This window comes from Chaetodon trifascialis, chromosome 10 (assembly GCF_039877785.1).
Source record: "Chaetodon trifascialis isolate fChaTrf1 chromosome 10, fChaTrf1.hap1, whole genome shotgun sequence".
Lineage (NCBI taxonomy): Eukaryota > Metazoa > Chordata > Actinopteri > Chaetodontiformes > Chaetodontidae > Chaetodon > Chaetodon trifascialis.
Window position 1 is genome coordinate 6,394,734 of NC_092065.1, and position 20,376 is coordinate 6,415,109.

Here is a 20,376-nt window from a genome sequence, read left to right on the forward strand (position 1 = left end):
AACAGTGATTTAAACTGCTAAAAGGCATCATGCTTAAGGTGTCCTCACATGCAAATGCAGAGATACCTGCCAGCCAGACCCTGTAGACCCAGTAGACCCTCCTATAGACCGGCGCCCTGCTGTGCACCCTGCAGCCTTACCATGTATGTGTGCACGCAAGCCTGTGTATGTTTCTCTATGTACATGTGACTGTATACTGTGTGTGTGAGATGAGAAGCAGCTGGCAAGGTTGGACTGAGTGGTCTGGGCGGCCCCTGCTGCGTGCCCTGTCATTACAATGATTGGGGTCGTTTTTTACCTCTAAAGATGGGGCCGGGGGGCCGCGCTGGGATCAGCTCACTCTGCCTAATCCAGCCCTCTTCACCTGGCATGTTTATGGCTCTGCTGGGGGATGGAGGGATGGAGGGGGGAGTAAGTCACTGGGGCCGGTTCATCTCACAGCTTGACAGGCAGACACACATATTATGCACATAGGCGTGAGTACGTACGCACTTCATCATACATGTATACGCACCGGTATGTTGATCTGCACACACAAACACCACACCTACACCAGTGCATAATGCACACATGCATTGATTCATTCCTGTAGCTCCAGAGGCACAGACCCATAGGCACTTACTGTACAGTACATCCAGACACCTTCATATACACCCATAAACTCCCGCTTGGTCCACTCTCCTCACACACACTCACACAAGGTTTGCGAGCTCAATATCTGCCTCACGCAGAGGTGACAGGGAGGTCAGCCTGTCTGACTTTGAGCAGAATCCCCCTGTGGCTTGCCCCAGCCATCCCCCCTGGCATGTGTAACAGGACCTGCCCATGCAGCCTCTCCTCTGCCCCCCCACCCCACCCCTCCTCCCGCTGCTTCCCCCCTGGCCCTGGTATAAATAGATGGGTCATGCCTGCTGTGCTACCCAGAGAGGGCTGTAGGGGGGCACAGAAGCCATGCTTCCCTTTATGAATGCTCTACCGTGTCTATCTGGAATCCTGCTGTCTGCACCCAGACACCACTTCACTTGTAGCAGGGCACACATGAAGATGCACACAAGCATCTAGGTATTCACATCCCTGATATAAGGGAACCCATAAAGATGAGGACTGATCAGCACATATTCGGTCCAAAAACATACTTGCAACTCAACTGTACAGTAAGTACTCATAATCTTGTGATGTCCAAAGAAAGAACAATAAAAACTTGGCTAAGGACAAGACTAATTTTGAGCAAGTCTTAAGAAGAGTGCAGTTTTTTGAAACTCAGGATATCATTTGAATTTTTGCCATATTAGTGGCAAAATACACCCATGTTTGGGTACAAATACCTTACCGTGCCTTCAGGAATATAAACGTGTTTCTGCAACACCTTTAAAGACAAAGTCCAAGCAGCTTGGCAGTACTCTGAAAGACATAGTCTAAATTTGGTGAAAATATGATGTGAATCATTAAATGTTTGATTGCAGAATAAATGAACATGGCTATGAATCGAAGCAGGCATTTGATGCCAACTTTCTGCACCTTAAATTTTGCCATGTGCTACAGACACACTTCTGTGCACAGAAAAGGTGTTGAGGTTTGATACAAAGCCCTATTTCTGGGTCTTGCACTTGCCTAGAAGGTCAGTAGATGTGTGTGGTGATGACTTTATTTTTGCAATTTAAACTGTGCCGCCATTTTGGCCAGAACTCTATCACAGGAGAGATATCCTGATCTGTCCTTGTAAAATTAAATGAACAAAATGTTAAAAGTATTCAAGCCCACAACTCTAAAGCATGGGTCAGAACTCTATACCATAGACTTGTGGGGCCGTATGCACTAAATAAGTGAGTTAATTACTGTGTTTTTTCATTATAACGTGTTAAATGAGTTGAAAGGAAAAAATAATGAAGATTGGGATTGCATAAATGTCCATCTTCTTTTTCTGAGTTATCCGCCGCACTGAGTGACCACAGACCACCAGAACACCAAAGATCAGGTTACAAGGTTAGAGCACTCCATTCCATCTTACTATCACTGCAGTGAAACTCAGCTTCAGTATTGATTGATAGGCACTGTAGCACTTAGACTGAAGTGTGATTGAATTAAAGTGGCTTTTGAAGCAGTGTGTGCCTTTTGCTGTGGACACTGTGTGAAAATGTGATGAGGTAAATGAATATCATGTTTTGCCTTTTCCCTCAAAAGGGTATTTCCATGTTTGTGTGTGAATGTGTGTGCACATGTGCATGTATTCCAAACTGTGTCTTTGTGTGCATGTATGTATTTGTTTATGCATCTTGAGCGTGTGTTTGAGTGGCGTTATGAGACGATGAGGTGTGGAAAGCAGGACTTTGCACCCTAGCGCTTATAAACAGCTAATGGAGGTGCAAGGCTGAAGCGGTGTATCAGTTACAGATGCTGTGCTTTCAAGTCAAGGAGTGCTTGCTGAGTTTGCACAATTTTAAGAAGGCTGGATTTTCAGGTGGACAGTCTGTTAGTAAATGGGGTGTTTTTAGATTGTATTGCATAACTGCGTAAAGAGCCCTAAATAAACGTGCACAAATGTCTGTGTATGTGTGTGTGTGTGCTTGCGTTGCATATTGGTCCTCTGCAGTATGTGTGTGTGTGGGTGGGTGGGTGCCAGTGTGAATATTTTCCTGTCACTGGATGATAGCAACTGGCTTCACTTGAAAGCAATAGCTTTCCTGGGCATGCACTCTGTTGGTCAGGACCCCAGAGCCATCTACTATATTAAATTGAAGTATGTCCAGTCAGCAGACTGAGAGGACAGTGTGCCTTGACCTTACCTTATGAAGTCTGGACCCCACACCGCTGAGCATTTTCTAGGGCTGCACAATGAGAATAGACTGTGATATGAACGGCGATACGCTCTACGCAGAGCAGGTGGTCTTCTACATGTAGTTACTGTTTTAGCGCTTAACTACTAGACGCACTAAAGCTGAAAGATCGCTTGGTTTGGTTATGATGAAAAGTTCTCTAATGTGCAACTTCATTTAAACTTTCTGTAAAACAGTGACCTGTCCAACCTTTTTTAGCTTCCAAATATAAATGTTAGATTTATTTCTTGAACTTTTAAGTAACCCAGTGTCTGTACAGTATCCATTTCTTTCTGTCCTTACTGTAAATGTGTACATGTATGTGTGTGCATCCTGTAGGTTGCCATAGAAAGTGTCTGTGTGCTGCTTGTGTGTCTGTTACCCTCCAAGGGTTTGTGCTTGCACATACTTACAATGCACTCATCCACTGCCATGGTGTACTGTAAGTACGGCAGTGTTGAATAATGCAAAGAGCCTCAGACTCACCACTGCGCCGACACAATGGGGTCTCTCAGCTCAAGACATACCATTCTATATTGTGCCGTGCTGTACATTTGTGCCTTCGCAGGCAATAATATTATATGAAGATTAGCCTGATATGACTTTGTTTCAGACTATAGGTTTTGACCTGAGGATCAGAAAGACTCTTGTAAAGACTGTCAGCCACTGGGGTGTTTGCAGCTGATTTCACAGAAGTCAAATCTAAAAATCATGGTGTTGAAGTATTTCTGTTTCCTTTGTTGCAGAAGTAACAGACATTCCCTCTCGGGGGTTTTCAAACAGAGGCTACCTGACATGCTGCTGAAACCACGATGGAGGCAGGAGGCGATTTGCCAGCGTTCCCCCACTTCTCTACGTGTTACAGAGCAGGTGAGAAACATTAACAGCGGCAGCAGCTGCGGCCCTCTGCTCCACACATGTGGGCCTGCATATGAGCTAGCTCGAGCTCGCCCACTGTCAACACTGGTCACTAATGTTAACACTCTCCTCTCTGAGACACACAGTTGTGAGGAAAAGGGGAAAATGCAATCAGTACAGGCTGTTTTAGATTAGAGATATGTCTTCTTCACAATTTACAATATGTTGTGAACTTTAGAGCAATGGTTCCCAATCTTTTTGGCTTTTGACCCATTAAAGCACAACATTTCTACAAGTAAGCCCATATCACAGGCTGCATATGAGCTGTATATTTGTATGACGTCTGACAAGGTCAAATTTAAGTATTTCACAGTAATAACAAAGCAAAGATTAGCATTAATGAGGAAAACACTGAACACGTTTTTTAAGATAGATTTTCTGTCCATAACAGACTCATTTGCCAGCATCTTTTAACACTGATCATAAGCATCTTGAACGCAGACCAAAATATAATTTGAACACGTTGAAACAATATTAACAGAACATTTGAATAGTTTTGAGGTTAAGCTATTTTCCCAAAAATCCTTATTATGCATGTCACAGTACTCTCCAAGTTATTTACTGGTCATGTTTGACTATGAAAATATCTCGGCTATGCGATTTGCTTGGGACTTGTGCACCTTGTTGGATCATTTGAATTCCCCTTTCACCTCGAGCCGTGAACCGACTGACCCTGTCGTCACATTGTGTTCTGAACGCATAGACTCCTGTCACACCGGTGAGTTGTCCCAGAGGAGACTGGCATGTGTATTCATGTTTCTGTGAATCATAACTGCTGTTTTGTATTCATTGAGGTGTGTCAAAGCGGATTACCTGCATGAATGAGGACCTGAAACGACTTTGTTTTTAAAGACTGTCCTTTGGGGTGAGGTAGTAGGTTGTATAGTTTTAGGGTCATACCCTTCCTGTCAGATAACTATACAACTTACTGTCTTTCCTGAAGTGGCTGTAATGTCATCAGATGCCATTGTTGGAGCTTTTGGATCTGGATCAACACTGGAATGTGCATGTTTACCCACTGACTGCTAACATAACTCTTTGCAGCATTTAATCCAGGTAGGTCATTGTCGATGCTTTAGGTAGTTTTCCACCTTGTGATTGTCATGGTTGCACTTCAAAGGTGTAATATGTAAGAATTTTGATTTAAAGCATTCAAAAATGAACTACAATTATCAATATAATGTGAAGGAGTTACAGTTCTGAAGTTATGTCAAAGACATACGTATTGTGTTGCAGAGATATCTACTGAAGTTAGCATGCTAAACAGTTTCGGGCCATTCTGGGGGGGGGGGGTGTCTGATTTCCCTCTCGCTCCCTTTTCATGCTTCTCCTGAACTGTCATGTCTTTGTCATCTCCGTAGTCAGAGTCCTGGTTGGAGCTGCTCTGACTTACCTCGGCACTGTTGTCAAACTGGCCTTCATCAGTGTTTGAGGTTATGTTCACTGGGTGGCTGTTGAGACCAGTTCCATTGCCCATGCAAACTGCTCCAGTTCTGGTCTCCACCCTGGGCCTAAAAACCTCCTTCTGGCAGTCCAAAGCTCTTGTGCTAGCAGTGTGAATGACAACAAGCTCCCAAGTTCCCATCCACTCAGAGTCAGTTAATAGGAGCGCTAACTGTACAGCTAACTGAGCTAACTAGCTAACATCAGCTACAGTTAGCAGCAGTTAGCAGTTACTCTGGTGACATGCTGCTTCTCTTTCATATGAATGTAACAGCTGACAGTTCTTACATATTGCGCCTTTAAGACTTTGTCTTCAATAAAGAAAATGTCTTTTTATCATAAGTGTGTTTATGTTTCCTGGCTCTCTTTGGTACCAAGCAAAAACATTGTCTTCCCATCTCATCAGACACTGTATATTGCAAAGTTGTCTAACTGTCATTCTTCCTCCTATTTATCTTTTTAACATTTGTTTCCTTGTATGCAAGCCTCGCAGGATTTTAGGATTTTTGTGAGAAGTCTGTGGATGATGACTTTTGACTGTAATGTTTGTCTTTGGGAAATGAAGTCTTCAACAAATGTATGAGGATGTGTTTATGTACAAGAAAATGCACAGTGTTTATTTGCCACATGTCGCTCTCCAGTATAAGTTCCACCAAAGCCAACGTGTAGGACCTTTCTGATGTTCGAACGGGATGAGGTAGTAGGTTGTGTGGTTTCAGGGTAGTGATTTTGCCCAATCAGGAGATAACTATACAACCTACTGCCTTCCCTGGAGGGCAGCAATACTTCACCATACAGACAACAGGGGGCGTCTCATTCACAGAAAAAGCTCCATAATCAACAAACCAAACCAGGTCAACTGCCGGGGGTCCGCTTCTTACCTGGAATGTGGGCGTCCACAGTCAATCATAGCAGCAGAAAGGTCCAGCAGGTAAAGTCTGTTCAGTGTGGGATTTCTCTTGGATTTGTTTGTTTGTTTGTTTGTGCCTCAAACATTAATAAAAAATAAGATAATGAATCAGTTGCCTTTGGCATTTATTTCTGTTTTTTATTCTCACATCCCGTCATTTTGGAGAGACTGTATTGGTACCAAATGTTTTACATGCAGTATATGTTGCAGTAGTGTTTGCTTTCTTCTCTGCCAGCCTGTATCAAACACAGCCAAACATTTTCATCATTATCTTTTGAATGGTTTTTTTTTTGGAAACATTTCTGAAAAACGCGGACATGACTACCTTCATCCTTTCCCGGGATCAGCCGGCAGCCCAGACATGTCCTAAAAGCCTGGAGCAGAGCAGATGGAAAGAAGAGCCGTGGCACAATCTCACCTCCTGGGCTACAGCATGATTCATATGGCAACAGATGATGGTTACAGTACTCTGTCTCTCTGGCCATCACACACACACACACACACACACACACACACACACACACACACACACACACACACACACAGATAGATGACAAGGTGAGTGCCAACCGGTATCAGGCCAACTTGGGGCATCAGACATGCCTCACTGTCTGAGACTGCAGCCTTGTATCTCATAATCAAGGTCAGACTTGGGACTGTCATTCACAGTAAGAGCCCTCATTCACCCTTGTGTCCTCGCTGAACAGCCATATAACCGGTGCTCAGCTTTCTGTCAGAGGTAGCACATTATTGCTACGCGTTTTACCATAAATATGCTTATATTACACATTCCTGCTGTACAGACTTGCACCGCCTCGGTTTTCACATATTTTGAACTCTGCATGTCATGGTTTCACACCAAACTTGCTGAGCTAGTTACACATTCACCAAATGTTTCCAACACAATGAGAAGGATTATGTGACAGCACATCACTGGAGGAGCATGGCACAGAGCAGTAACATTGCAGCGTGGGAAAAAAAAAATCTACCACTGTACTGTATCCCATGTGTCTAGACCAGTGTTGGATGTATTTGTATGTGGGCTGCACCCACTGCGTGGCTGTCCCCCTCCATATTGAATTGATTTGAGCCTTGGCCCTGGTGATAGAGCAAAGTGAGCTGAATACTAAGCCTGATGAGACAATGGCTCTGTGTGCATCATGTCTCTGGGGTTGCATCTCTAAAGGCCATCCTCCATCCTTCATCTCCTCCTGCTTCACTGAGAACATTGCAAAAAGCTTTGACATCCACCCTGGGATATTCTTTTCCCATGCAATAAGGAACTAATGAAAAGCTTTCAAGAGTCAGTCTGAAACATATGAGTCAGAATTCAATAATATACTGTTGTTTTATACAAAGTTGCCAGGAATTTGACAAGACTAACACTCAGCGCTGCTTTTCCAAGCCTTCATATGATGTCATAGCTGTATAAATGGAATAGTGTTATTGATCGAATGTAAGTGGATAGGATTGAGGGCTCTGTGTGGGCAGGCCCCTCAAATAAACCACCGAGCAGAGTGCATTTGCTGAAATGAAGAAAAGCTAAGCCCGTATCGAAATAGATTCAGTCACATTAATCTGCAGCACGGTGATTATGAAACGTAATATTCAGTCTGAAATGTAGGCCAAGGAAATTAATGCTTGAGCAAATGTATTTTGTCTATTCATATTTACGTTTTCTGCACACAGAAGCAAAAAATATGAATCACCTATGTAACTTAGCAGTTACAGGCGTCACTCAATGATAGATGTACCAACTGTGACACCTAGTGGATGCTCATTCAATATTCTTCATAGACGCTTATGTTTGCACCTAATTTACCTCATATTCTCTCTCCACATTTATTCTTGCTGTTATTGCGGCTGCTTAGCGCTGCAAGCAATGATTATTTTATTGAGTGATCACTTAAAACACCAGGGCACAGTGAAAAATGCCCATCACAATTACCTGAAAACCACAACAAAGTCATCCAATGTTCAAAAGTTTGTTCAGCCAACAGTCCAATATCCAAAGATATTCAATTTATTATCATTTAAAATCAGAAAAAGTAGCATCTTAGTGCCTGGAACCAATTGATTTTTTATATTTCTGCACAAAAATGACTCATCAAATTGTTGCAGATTAATGCACTGTTGATAGCTAATTTAACTAAATTAATAAATATATGACACTGATTATAGACATCTGCAATTAAAGCATCCATCAAACTGCAATGTAGCAGCAATTCATGTCACAAAACAGGCATAATCAGCTGACATGAGGTTGTAAGAAAAAATATTTTTTAAAAATATATATACATCGTCTTTGAGTGTCCTGAAAAGCGCTATATAAGTATAATGTGTTATTGTTATTATTATCATCATTTGCATAAAAAACTGCTGAACCAGGTTTTTAATAAAAGCAAACAAACAGAATAAAAATGGATTTAGAAAAAAAAAATAGAAAAAAGTTGTGCATGCCTAAAAACCGGATGAGGACTGTGCAGCCTCTCAGCAGCAGGGGGCAGCAGAGGTCTGGCTGCTGTTGAACATCAACATTGACCCACTTACTGCACCTCACTGGGTCACCATACAGTACTAACCCCTGACAAAGGAAGTACTTGCTAGTTCGCCTTAATACCTCACGCTTGTTCTATAATTCAACATGTGACTGAAAAAAAGAGCATTTTGGTTCATCTTTAGGGTCAAATGTCATATATTATTAAAACGCATTCATACTACAGGATAATACACACAAGTACTACGAATACTGACATCAGCATATGTGCCTTGTTAATTTCATCACAGCAAAAATAATTGTGGTAGGATTCAGTTTGATGCAGCAGCTTCAAAAACAATCAAATCCCTGAAGTTCAGCTGGACAGTGAAGCGGTGAGTCTCCCCATAAGATGTAGCTCTGAGGACGGGTGTCATTTCATAACCACAAATTACTTCAGTCAGTTTTTTCCTCTTTCACCGTCTTTTCTAGGTTCAGTTCAGGGACAGATATTCGCGAATGGGGCAGTTGTCATGATATTATCTGGATGTGGAAACTGAGTTTGCCCTTAATTGGGAAACCAGCTGCTGTCCAGACAGAATGTCTTGACCGTAGCCCATTACTGTGGACTCTGTCTCGGTCTTCTCTCTTGAGTCGTGTTGCAACGAGCCGTAGCTTCTGAGTCTAATGTTTCTCCATGTCCTCCTCTCGTGGAGAAATCACCGGCGGCCTGGAGAAGCTCAGTGCACTGCAGCTGACATCTGCGTGGGTGGATGTTTGAGATTCATCTATTTCGACAAGATTTCGCATTGATTGTTTCTCCCTGATCCTCTAGCAGCAGACGCAACTGGCTCTGCTGCAGTGGCCGAATATAGATAAGCACATTTACTCAGTGGTGGAATGTAACAGAGTACATTTAGTCAAGGACTTAAGTACAAATTTGAGGTACTTTTCTTTTCATGACACTTTATACTTCTTCTCCATTACGTCTCAGAGGGAGCTACTTTTTACTTCACTGCATTTATCTGTCTTTAGCAACAATTTACTTTACAATTTGAGATTTTTGCGCAGAAAACATATAAAGTTTATAAAATATGATGTTTTGTTCTGAATTAAACTACCCAACAGATAATACAAGTACAGCAGAAACGATTAGTCGCTTAATGGATTATTCATTTGACAGAAAACTATGTTGATAATCATTTAAGTCATTTTTCATGGAACATTTCAGGACTCCAGCTCCACAAATGTCAGGATTTACTGCTTTTATACTCCGTAAAAGTAAAAGTCCTGCACTGAGAATGTTACTCAGTGCAGGACTTTTACTTTTACAAAGTATTTTTACAGTGTACTATTACCACTTTTACTTAAAGGATCTGAATACTTCCTCCAGCACTGCATTTACTCAAACACAGTTACTAAGGTGCAGTTTTGGGGTACTTCTATTCCTATACTTTTACTTACTTTAGTCTCGATCCTGATTTAGGTTACTTTATACTTCACGACAGTTATTTATGATCAGCCTATAAAATACGACTCATTGTTACAGATTTAACTGTCCAGCAGTATATTAAGTGTGCCAAACCAGTCCAAACTCACTCTGTCTGCAGCAGATGATGTTTGCTCTGTTGTCTTGAGTTGGGATAATTTCATGAAACTGTTACTCCCAAACTCACCGCTGAACTTTTGTGCTTGAGTAAACACCAAGTCCTTAAAGTGCTATCACTGAACTCAGCCTCTTGGCCAACAGAGCTGTCTCCATGACAACAGAGGAAACTCCATCCACTGATGAAAATCATGGGATATGATTGAAAGCTCCAGAGGAAGCAAGTAAAAGGTCCTTGACCTTTGATTGTTTTGTCAGTTTCCAAGGTTCTTAGCTAGCTACATTAAAATGTTACATACACATTAATCATCCCCACCAGGATTTTACATGAAGAGTCAAAGTGATGCTCTGCAGGGAAATGTTCCCTTTCCTTACCTCCAATTCCATGCAGAGCTGAACTAAGTGTGATTTTTCAGGGCACTTCATCATGATGGATGTTTGTTGAAATGGGCCTGAAATTAGCTTCACCTCAACCAACTACAACATTAGAGTGCTATTATGTGATGATGAAATGAAGCACGGGTCACATTTCCAGTGAATCTTGTTATATTCTGGTATTTCCTCTTCTACTTAAGTAAAGGATCTGAATACTTCTCCCAGCACTATGCATGGAAGTGCCGAGTGCACGTGGAGGTTGTGAGTGTCTCCACTTTGGTCCCAGGACTCATACAGACTGGCCAGTATCTGCTCCCAGGCCTTGAGCCAAGCTGTAGAGCGACGCCCACAATGCTTTGCCAAAGACGTGGACAGAATGTGATGAGGAGCTGGGCCGGGGAACAGGATGAGGAAACAAGAGCGCAGAGAGATGCAATCGGCGAACGGGGGTTGCACACTCAGCATCTGGCATGAGCTGAGAAAACAGAGCTGCTTCATTAATGTGCAGTTTATTGCAACAGTTTGACTGGAAACCCTCACAACTTGGCCTGGCGTCAGTGCACAGCGCAAAGTTTTCTCCAGCTGCCATGTGATCCTCCTGAAGAGTGGACTGGTTTTCTTGTGCATGATAAGCAGGATCATCCCTTAATCTATACCATGCTGCCAAAGCATCTGGAAATGTAAATTTGTGGTTTCTTTTGCTCAGATTCCAGAGAAATGTGTGATCCTGTCAGATTCCTACAGTTCTATAGTTTCCACATGACAAGATCTGTATACAAGCAAGATTCCTTGGCTTTGAACGTGTTTTTCAAGATTGACACTAGAAGGCTGTTTTGCAGCAAAATATATGTATTTTTTCAATGTGAGTGAGTGAAGGAGTAAATGCTCTTAATTTTATGGAAAAACCACATCAGACTCAAGTTATTATTCAAAGAAAGCATTTGTATAATGTCTTCAGCATGTATGAAGGGGATCATGATGGTCGTTCATTAACAGAAACAGGTTTGTGAGACACTGTAAGGTCACTTTCTGGACAAAATATAAACAAAATGGATTGAATTCTCCCCATATGTCCCTCTTTTCAACCAGAGGTGCTCCATAAAACTCTCCTGGGTTTAACTGCTCATGTTATAACTCTGTATATCAATAATCTCTGTAGAAAAAGTAACTTCTGCACTACTCTCTGCACAGTTTACACTGATAACTTCTTTTAAAAGCTGCATGCTCAGTTTTTCCTTGTTGTCTTTATTGTTATATCTCACTGTACATGTGCATGAGGGTCAAATCCTTACAATTATCCTGTGTTTTCCCAGAACTGTCCAAGTGTTTTGCAGCATTTCTTTCATGTGTATCACTACTTTCATGTATTCATTGCGTGCATTGTTTACTTTTTCTGGTATCATCTAAACTTGATGCTATTAAAGCTTCACTGAGCTGAGCTTTATTGTCTTGAACTAAGAGCAGGGGAGACGTAAACACTTGGGTGAGCCAGGGAGGGTCATGTGAGGACAGTGCTACACTTTTTGCCAGCCTGTGCGCATTCGGCGCAGGATCAATGTATCCGATTAACGCACTGCAATCGATTATCAGTCCTACACGCACTCAGACGTGTATTTTGCAGCCTCTGTTTTCTTAGCTTGGTGTTTGTTTTAGGAAAGCGTTGATCAGGCAGCGCGGGGGGAGACCGTTCTTCCGGTCCCTCTGGCTGTCACCATGGTTAGGGGGCGTCCGTCTCAAGGGAAAACTGCTGCGCTCTCGCTATTCGCCGAAACTATAGGTGTGTCAGGGGGGTGTGCGCCTTCTCTCCGCCAGCTGTCAGTCATGAGGTCACTTCCTGCGGGTGTGAGCTCCATGGCGCTGCTTTGTATGGACATGGTGGGGGATTTCTGACAGCGGCAGCGCTGTGTGGGGAAACAAACAAGGACGCGGTTGGGCTCGGGGAGTGTGCGTGTGTGTATGTTTGTTTTTTTTTTCCTCGCCGCTTTCTTGATCCCGCACTGAGCGCTTCTCAACCCGGCCAGATTTTTCCGAGGATATGGCGGCTTCGGATTGGGCAGTCTATTGTAAGGTAGATGTCTTCATTTGGCCTTTTTATCCAAGACGCGCACCCCCTCCTGCAGCAGCTGAGGGGCTCTGTGTGAGGGAATTTTTGTTGAATGCACAGAGCCGGTTGCAGCCGAGAAGCTGCGCTCTCCGGGGTTTGTCCAGGAAAGCCGCACACGGTTGTTTACAGGCAGCTGGGGCACATTAATAAATTCTTCCAGGATTATTGGAGCATTGTTATTGTACGGACGCAGGCTAATCTGATTTCAGTTTGCACGCCTGCGCAGCTAAAGAGGCGCTCACTGATCAATAGGCAACATCTCTATTCATTAGTAAGCCATGCACTCAACACAAAGGCTATTTATTGGCTTGTTGGTGCGCCTTATTGCTTTAATAGCGCTGTTGAAGAGGCTCGGTGTGTGTGTTTATTAGTGATGTTTGTCATGTGGGCCTGTAGTCAACATGCTTGATGCTCTGGTGACAGTGACACTAATGTTCAAAGGTCATTGGAATTCAAGAGTTGATGCAAATGCAGTTTCAGTCAAGGTGTGAAGAGCTGGAGACACGCTGCTCCAAATGTTAGAAACACCTGCATGACACCTGCATATGACCTCCTGAGCGTAAGTATTGTTTCCAAAGTGTGTGAAGGAGCTTCATGTTAGAGATGAGGGTCGGGATTCTTCTTAGGAATCTGATTTCTAGATTAAAATGTTTTCCTTTAAGTATGTTTTTGGCCATTGTTCATCTTTATTGCACAGTAAACAGGAGTAATGTGACAGGAAGTGAGGGAAGACAAAGACATGCATCAAAGTTTCCTGTCTGGATTGAACTTTGAGGTTCTTCACGATCAATGGGTTGAAATATGTCCTGAGAATCATAGATTGTCATTATTGCTCATGACCTGTGTTCAGTGCTGTGAAGTGATGGATGAATGGTTGAAGCTGTGGTTAATATGTAGCTGCAGACACTGTGAGGTTACTGCTACAATAACCCAGAGGCTCTACATTTCGCCTCCCAATGCAATGAGCACTGGTGGAAGTTGAGGTCTTGCTGAACTCTGTGTGTACCTCTGCACTGTTGCATGGAATGACTTCATTTAGGCAGAAACTCATCGTCGTATTTAGATGACTTCATTTGATTGTGTGAATGCTGTGATATTGCACCTGGGACAGCAATTTAGTTCCTCTTTGGAAAAGGGACCACCTTGCAGCGCTCAATTCTCAGTAACACTCTTGTTCTGTGAAAGTGAAATTTGATCCAAAGCCTGCCGTACCTGTCCCATTCCCTGAAGCAATATAGGAATGCAGCCCTTCTTTCCTCACAAGTGGCAGGATGCAGTGTGTAATTTCTGCTGTTTATTCTTATAATTTGAAACTTTTCCAAAGTCAAGGCTTGACAGCACCTTTTTTAGTCATTTACTCTTCAAACATTGAAACCCAACTCCTCACTTCGCTTATAGATTTTGTTGTCCTCTTGTGCGTTAATTGCAAGGCGACATTAGGACTGGCTAGTGACTCCTGACTGATATGTGCTGGTTGTAGGTTTGTATAAGTGCGCATGGCTGGAGGAAACCTCAATCTTTAGCTCTGATTGCAAAGCTGCATCCTGCTCTTTGCTGGCATGTTTCCTAAAGGTGAGAGTTTGAAGGTGATCTGAAGACAGACGCTCCATTCTGCAGTCCGTTTATGAACACACTGAGATAGAGGTCAGTCCTCTGTGGACCAAGCTTTTGCACGAGTCCCCCTGTCTATTTGCTAACCCTTAAAGCCAGTCTCCACATTGACGTGGCATTTACTTTGGGATCAAAGGTCTTCACTCAGAACCTCTTACACACCTTGTCATTCTGCTAAGTGTGGTTAAAAATCTATTAATAATCGTGTAATGTTTGACAGAGCCTCAGAGTGACAGCGTGTTTTATTTGTTTGGTGACTCAAGCACATTGAAAACATCAAGTTGAAAATGTTCCAAGACATAATCTGTATACTAAACCATGATTAAATATTAATAACATGTTAACCTGCTGGTGAGATAGACATTGCATGGAAGACAGGAAGACAGTGCATGGAAGATACCCTTATCATTCATGCACAATGCATGAAAAATGTTTCTAGAAACTAACTGTCTGTAGTGTTTTTGCATCTTTGAGTTAACCTTAAGGGAACTTTCCCTGCTGCTGTTTTTTTCCATTGCTGGTTTCTGTCCAGCCTTGCTGCTGCTCTCGGACAGTTTTGTCTCCAGGAACCTGAGACCTGTAATCAGCTTCTGCCTGGTTGCATTCACAGCCTGGAGTGACAGTCTTTCGTGAAGTGTTTTCTCCTCTCTGCTCCTCAAACAGGACTTTCTGGTTCTGTTCTCAGCAGCAAAGTCTCTGCAGAGGTTATCATTCATCTCTGTCGTGGGTCCATAAAGGGATGAATTGTAAGTATGTTTAGCAACAAGAGCCTCATTCCACTGACCTATTTTTCAAGTCGCTGCATCACCGATGGTGGAGAGCAATGGAAAGAGGTTTTAGCTTTAGGCATAGTTTTGAGAGTGTGTTAGACCCCGCTATCCAGTATTTAGTGTTATTTGTTTTGTGTGCATTAAAGGAATTTAATTCCAGAAAACTCCTCCACCTCTGTAGACACTAACTAGCAAAGATGTGTGGCACCACTGCCTTGTTATCAACTCTTCTGCTTGGAGGGTGCTTCAGGTATTTCTCACCTGTTAGAGCAGCCCCAGAGAAATAAGCATGTACAGGAAGTGGGTCTGGTGCTGGCGAATGTAGGCCACAATGTGCTTCAAACAAACTAGTTTCCAGCTACATTTAAAGGCAAACGTGCTTATAGCTGTTCCAGATGGCTTCACTGGAGGGCGGACTGAAAAGCACGCCAACATACAGTAAAGTGAGGCAAGATGTGATAATCATTCAAATGAGAATAACAGGGTTCACTTTTTGTCTTTCCTGGAAGAAATTCATGGTGTTGTGCTGATTAGAAGACAGTAAAAATGGCAGAAATTCAGACAGCAGAAAGGGGTGGAGGCTGAATTTAGACCTTATTCACTCATTCGGTCAGGAAAATGCAAACGCATATATGACTTTGTAATGGAAAAGTTTTGATTCCGTTGTATGTCAGTCATCGTGATGGAGGATAAAATGATAATCCTCCACAGCTGTAAAATCCCTCCTTGTGTGATAAATAGCTAACTAGTGGTTTGGCATCTGATAAGCCTTCAGACTCATAGATGTGTTATTTAAACTGTACTTCTTGGATCAAATTTCACCTTCTCATTTTGGACCTGCAGTACCACACACACACACACACACACACACACACACACACACACACACACACACACACACACACACACACACACACACACACACACACACACACACACCCGCAGTGTTTTACGCAGTGCTATTTCCAGTCTGAGCGTGGTCTCTCTGGCTGTTTGTTGTCTCTGCAGTGGTCTGTTTGTTTTGTAGCCGGTGCTCTCTGTCGCCCAGGTTTGACCTTCACCTGAACCAGGTCTATTCACCTTTGAGCCTTCCTTCTGGTAAAGTCCTTCTGGGCTGAATAGGATTGAGGCCCTCCAGCCAGACTTACAGTAAGCAGCTCTGGTCAGGAGATTGTCTGTGCTGATGATTGGGGAGGGATGCTGTATTTAAGCTGAATTTGTATGTTGAACCATGACGGGACTTGACAGGAGGATTTGAAGGGTCTAGTGTCTCGTCTTGTCTCTCTTACCACAACCTTCTTGTCTCTCAGGGTCTCTGCCCCTCACATTGTGTTCGTCACTCTGTTTGTCTCTTTGTTAAGGCATCAAGGTCTGATCCTCTTCCACGTGAGTGGAGGCCTGTAGAAATCCTCATCAATGACCTATCCCTGGTCTTATCTACTCTCCCACTGTAATTCTATCACAGAAGAGGCCCGCTCTCTTTCAGATCCGTTCATCAGCCGAGACAGAAAGCTTTTTATTGGTGTTGAACACATTCTACCTCTCCGCTGTGTACATCTGTCAGGTTTTCTTGTTTTGGTGTAACAGAGGTCTTTGGCACTAGTTTGCAAATTGACCATGCTGATGGTGGAGTGTGTGTGTATACAACATAATTCCAAAACATTTGGGATGCTGTGTTAAACATAAATAAAACAGAATTTGATCATTTTGATAATCCCTTTTTTGGCACGTACTCAATCAAAAACAGCAACACGGTGGGACAGGAACAGCTAAAGACTGGCAAAGATGTGGAACAGTCCAAAAACACCTGTTTGGATCATTCCACAGGTAAACAGGTTGATTGGTAACAGGTGATAGTATCATGATTGGGTATGAAAGGAGCATCTTTCAGTCGTTCAGGCTCAGTCGTTCACAAGCGGGGATGGAGCGAGGTTCACCACTTTGTGAACACATGATTGGATGAAGGATGTCACTACATGGGCTCAGGAACACTTTGTAAAACTGTTGACAGTAAACACAGTTTGTTTGCAATGATTGCCTTCAGTTTTTATTTACTTTTTACACAGCGTCCCATCATTTGTGGAGTTGGGTTTGTGTGAAATGAATGAATAATCTTTGGAAAGCCACCACCCTTTTCTACATTTACCGATTGCAGCTCTGCTTACTTGCTGCATGCAGGAAGCCAAAAGAAGCAGAACATTTTGGGCTTTTGTTGTACTCAGTGATCCCACTACAGTAGCACATGAGCGTTACCGTCATCAGGCCTGTGTGCTGCATGCTTCCCCACAAACACGTAGGCTGGTTTGGCAGCCAGAAAAGGGGAACTCAGGACTCCAGTGTCATGTTGGAAAATGTAATAAGATACACACAGCTGTCTGGGCAGAGAGAAATACTCCCAGCTTCATGTTCTCCTCATCTCAGTTTTTTGGTGATTTCTGCATTCTGGCACTCGCCACTCTATTGTCTTTGAGTAATGCAGAAACTCCCTTAAAACAATTTTGGAAAGTCCTCGAGCACACCCCAGGGCAAAGATTGTTTTGGGAAAAGATGAGGGTAGCCTGGGAGATGGTTGAAGATGCCTTATTAAAGTGGAGATGCAGCTACTGATTTTTGTATCTGTTTATTAATCTGTAGATTATGACTAATATAATTATTTACTGTATAAAATTTCAGAAAAATGCTCACCACAAGTAGCTAGATTTCAAAATTACACCTTCTAATTGCTTGTTTTGTGCACCAGACAATCCAAAACCAGACAATATTTAACTTTATATTGTTTGTAGTTGACGCCAGCAATTGTTATTGATTAATTTTCTGCTGATCAGTCAGTGAACTTGTCATTTCGGCCCTCGACCATAGCATGGTTAAGGGCCTATCACCAATCCCTGAGAGTGATTCCTGCACATTTACAGTACAGTAGCAGGAGAATGTAAAGAACCCCCTGTAATGTTGTACCACTTGTACTGTCCTCCTAAATCAAACCACAGCATGTAAAATATTTCTTGGCAGCACTGCTCAAGGTGGTCAGTCAGAGTTCACAGCGCTACAGACCGAGAGCTTTGTGTGCTGTCCCCGTGTCCCCATGTTGCCTGTTGTTTTGTCTTGGCAGGGCCTTGGGGGACAGAGCAACTGGTGGACTGGTACAGTCCCACTTGAACATTCCCTCCTCTTTGGCACTAGCCTTGATATCTGCATGATGCTCATCACGCATGTAATGCTTTTTATTTCTGGAGGGTGAGTGCGTGCCAAACCTCTTCCTACATGTGAGTCTGTACCAATGTGTAGAGCACATTTGGACGCAATATTTAAACATGTCGTTTTCGAGCCTTGAAACTTCTGAGCGCTAGAATTTAATTAATTTCCTCCACTCCAAAATTGGCTCTAAGTGATTGCATTGGCATTATGGAGAGAAAGCTGTACCCACATGTTTTGCATTCTTTTCACATTTTTGCACTCCGGCTCTGCCATCCAGCAGCGCTCCTGTGTATCAGTGCATGAGTGTGCAATGGGAGGACAATCAGTAAAATGCAAGAAATGAACCCGGCATAACGATAGCATAGATCATAAAAGCAGTGTGAGTTAAGGTGACTGACACAGGCCATACAGCTAACTTATAAAGGCTCTATGGCCTGTTGTTGGCCCAGTTTGATGCATGCAAGTGCTGCTTGCTGTCTTGTTACCCCAGCCCTACATCTGTCAAGCGATAAAATCAGTTGGAAAAGATTGCTGCAGTTTCCCCACTCTGAAATTTACTGTTTGGATGACCTGCAGGGAGGTTTTGTAATGGTGGCCTGCTCAATCCTTGTGACTGATTTGGAAATACAAGCTAAGTGGCAGCCAGCATTTGGCACCAAATGGAGGTGTTGCTTAAGGACAGCGGTGTTGGTGATTGGTGATGCTGGGTGGTAGCTGCTGGGAGAAGCGAGAGTTGAGCCTGCCGATCGTTCTGCTGCAAATGCATTTAACACACAGGGTAAGCAAGTTAAACTGTGGCTGTAGTGCAGGGCAAGTTTACACAGCAGCTGTGTCATTCGTCCATCTGACCTGACGCTCACACATCAGACTCCATCCATAGCACAAAAAAATCAGACGATACGCCTAATAATGACTACTAGTGTTATTATAACCACTTGCCTAAATCCACTGTCTCTCTCATGTTCCTCTGAGCCAGACAATGATGCACCATGCAATCAGATTCATTGTAAATCCCTTTTAAACACAATTGCTCCATAAATGCATTGCTTAGTGCTTCAGCATGCTGCCTCATTGCCATTTAGTGTTTAACAGGTCAGTGGAAACTCTTATTTATCTAACACTTAGGGTAAAAAATGCTTATTGTATCACTCATGTTAGCAGCCAAAAAACAGCCTCGTCCCCTGCAGCCTTATGAGAAACAAAACATTTGGAGATAATGTCAGCTGGTCAAGTTAAAATAGCTAAAGAAATATAAATAATAATATCTTGCTCAAACTAAACATTTAAGTGATCAAAAAGTTAGCTGGAAACATCTAGCTGTATTACTCTTAGGAGTTTTTCTCATCTTTCTGTTTTTCTCGTGTGTCTTTTTTTTTATTCTTAGTTTAACATGTTTTTAAGTATACACTTAATAGATGCTGCTGTATATTGGAATTTCTCCTCGTGGGACTAATTAAGGAATATTGAATTGAATTGAATTGAATTACAGGTCATAACAACAGTGAGCCCATGTGTCTAAATTCAGATTTCTGACATTGTCTGTTTACCCAAAACTGACAACCACAAGTTGATTGATCAATAAAGTCTTGATGTCACCATAAAATTTCACCATATTCTTGTTTTGGCCCCATGACACATACACACACACACACACACACACACACACACACTCGCAGGCACATTTTCCACCATGTAATGATGTGCTATAAACAGCAGGTGTGAAGGGTCGGGTCACAGTAGACCTCTGAGGTAACGTGATACACTGTCACATTGCACCTTCTGCGCAGTTTTATGGTCAGATTGTATCGGCTGTGTCTTGTGAGCGTGTGTGAGCTTGTAATTATTATTTTGACACTGAACACGCTGTCAATGCGGAGGTCAGAGTCCGCTGGGGTTTATGCAACTTACTGTTTTATTTCTCAACTCCATGCAGCGGTGGGCGTTTTTTATGTGCCGACGGCCAAAGCAAGAGCTCATCTTGAGTTATCGCTTTTCCTCGTAAAAAATCACCCCACAAATTTAGAAGTAGAACAGTAAGTGAGACACATGCAGATTTCCTCAGTGAGTGTTATAGATTACTCCAATGGTTGGAAAATATAACTGAGTAAAGTAGCTCCTGTAGGGGGTCCCACTGGCTCAGATCAATTTGCAGAGA

General features: G+C 42.8%; 1 protein-coding gene across 1 annotated transcript in view; it reads left to right on the forward strand.

Annotated features, from left to right (window-relative positions):
* Positions 1 to 12,370: 12,370 nt before the first annotated feature.
* Positions 12,371 to 20,376, forward strand: part of pparab (peroxisome proliferator-activated receptor alpha b) — a 31,502-nt gene continuing 23,496 nt past the window's right edge. Inside the window, exon 1 of the mRNA XM_070971594.1 lies at positions 12,371 to 12,609. The gene's annotated coding sequence lies outside the window, so the exon portion shown is untranslated. The remainder of the gene's footprint in view (positions 12,610 to 20,376) is intronic.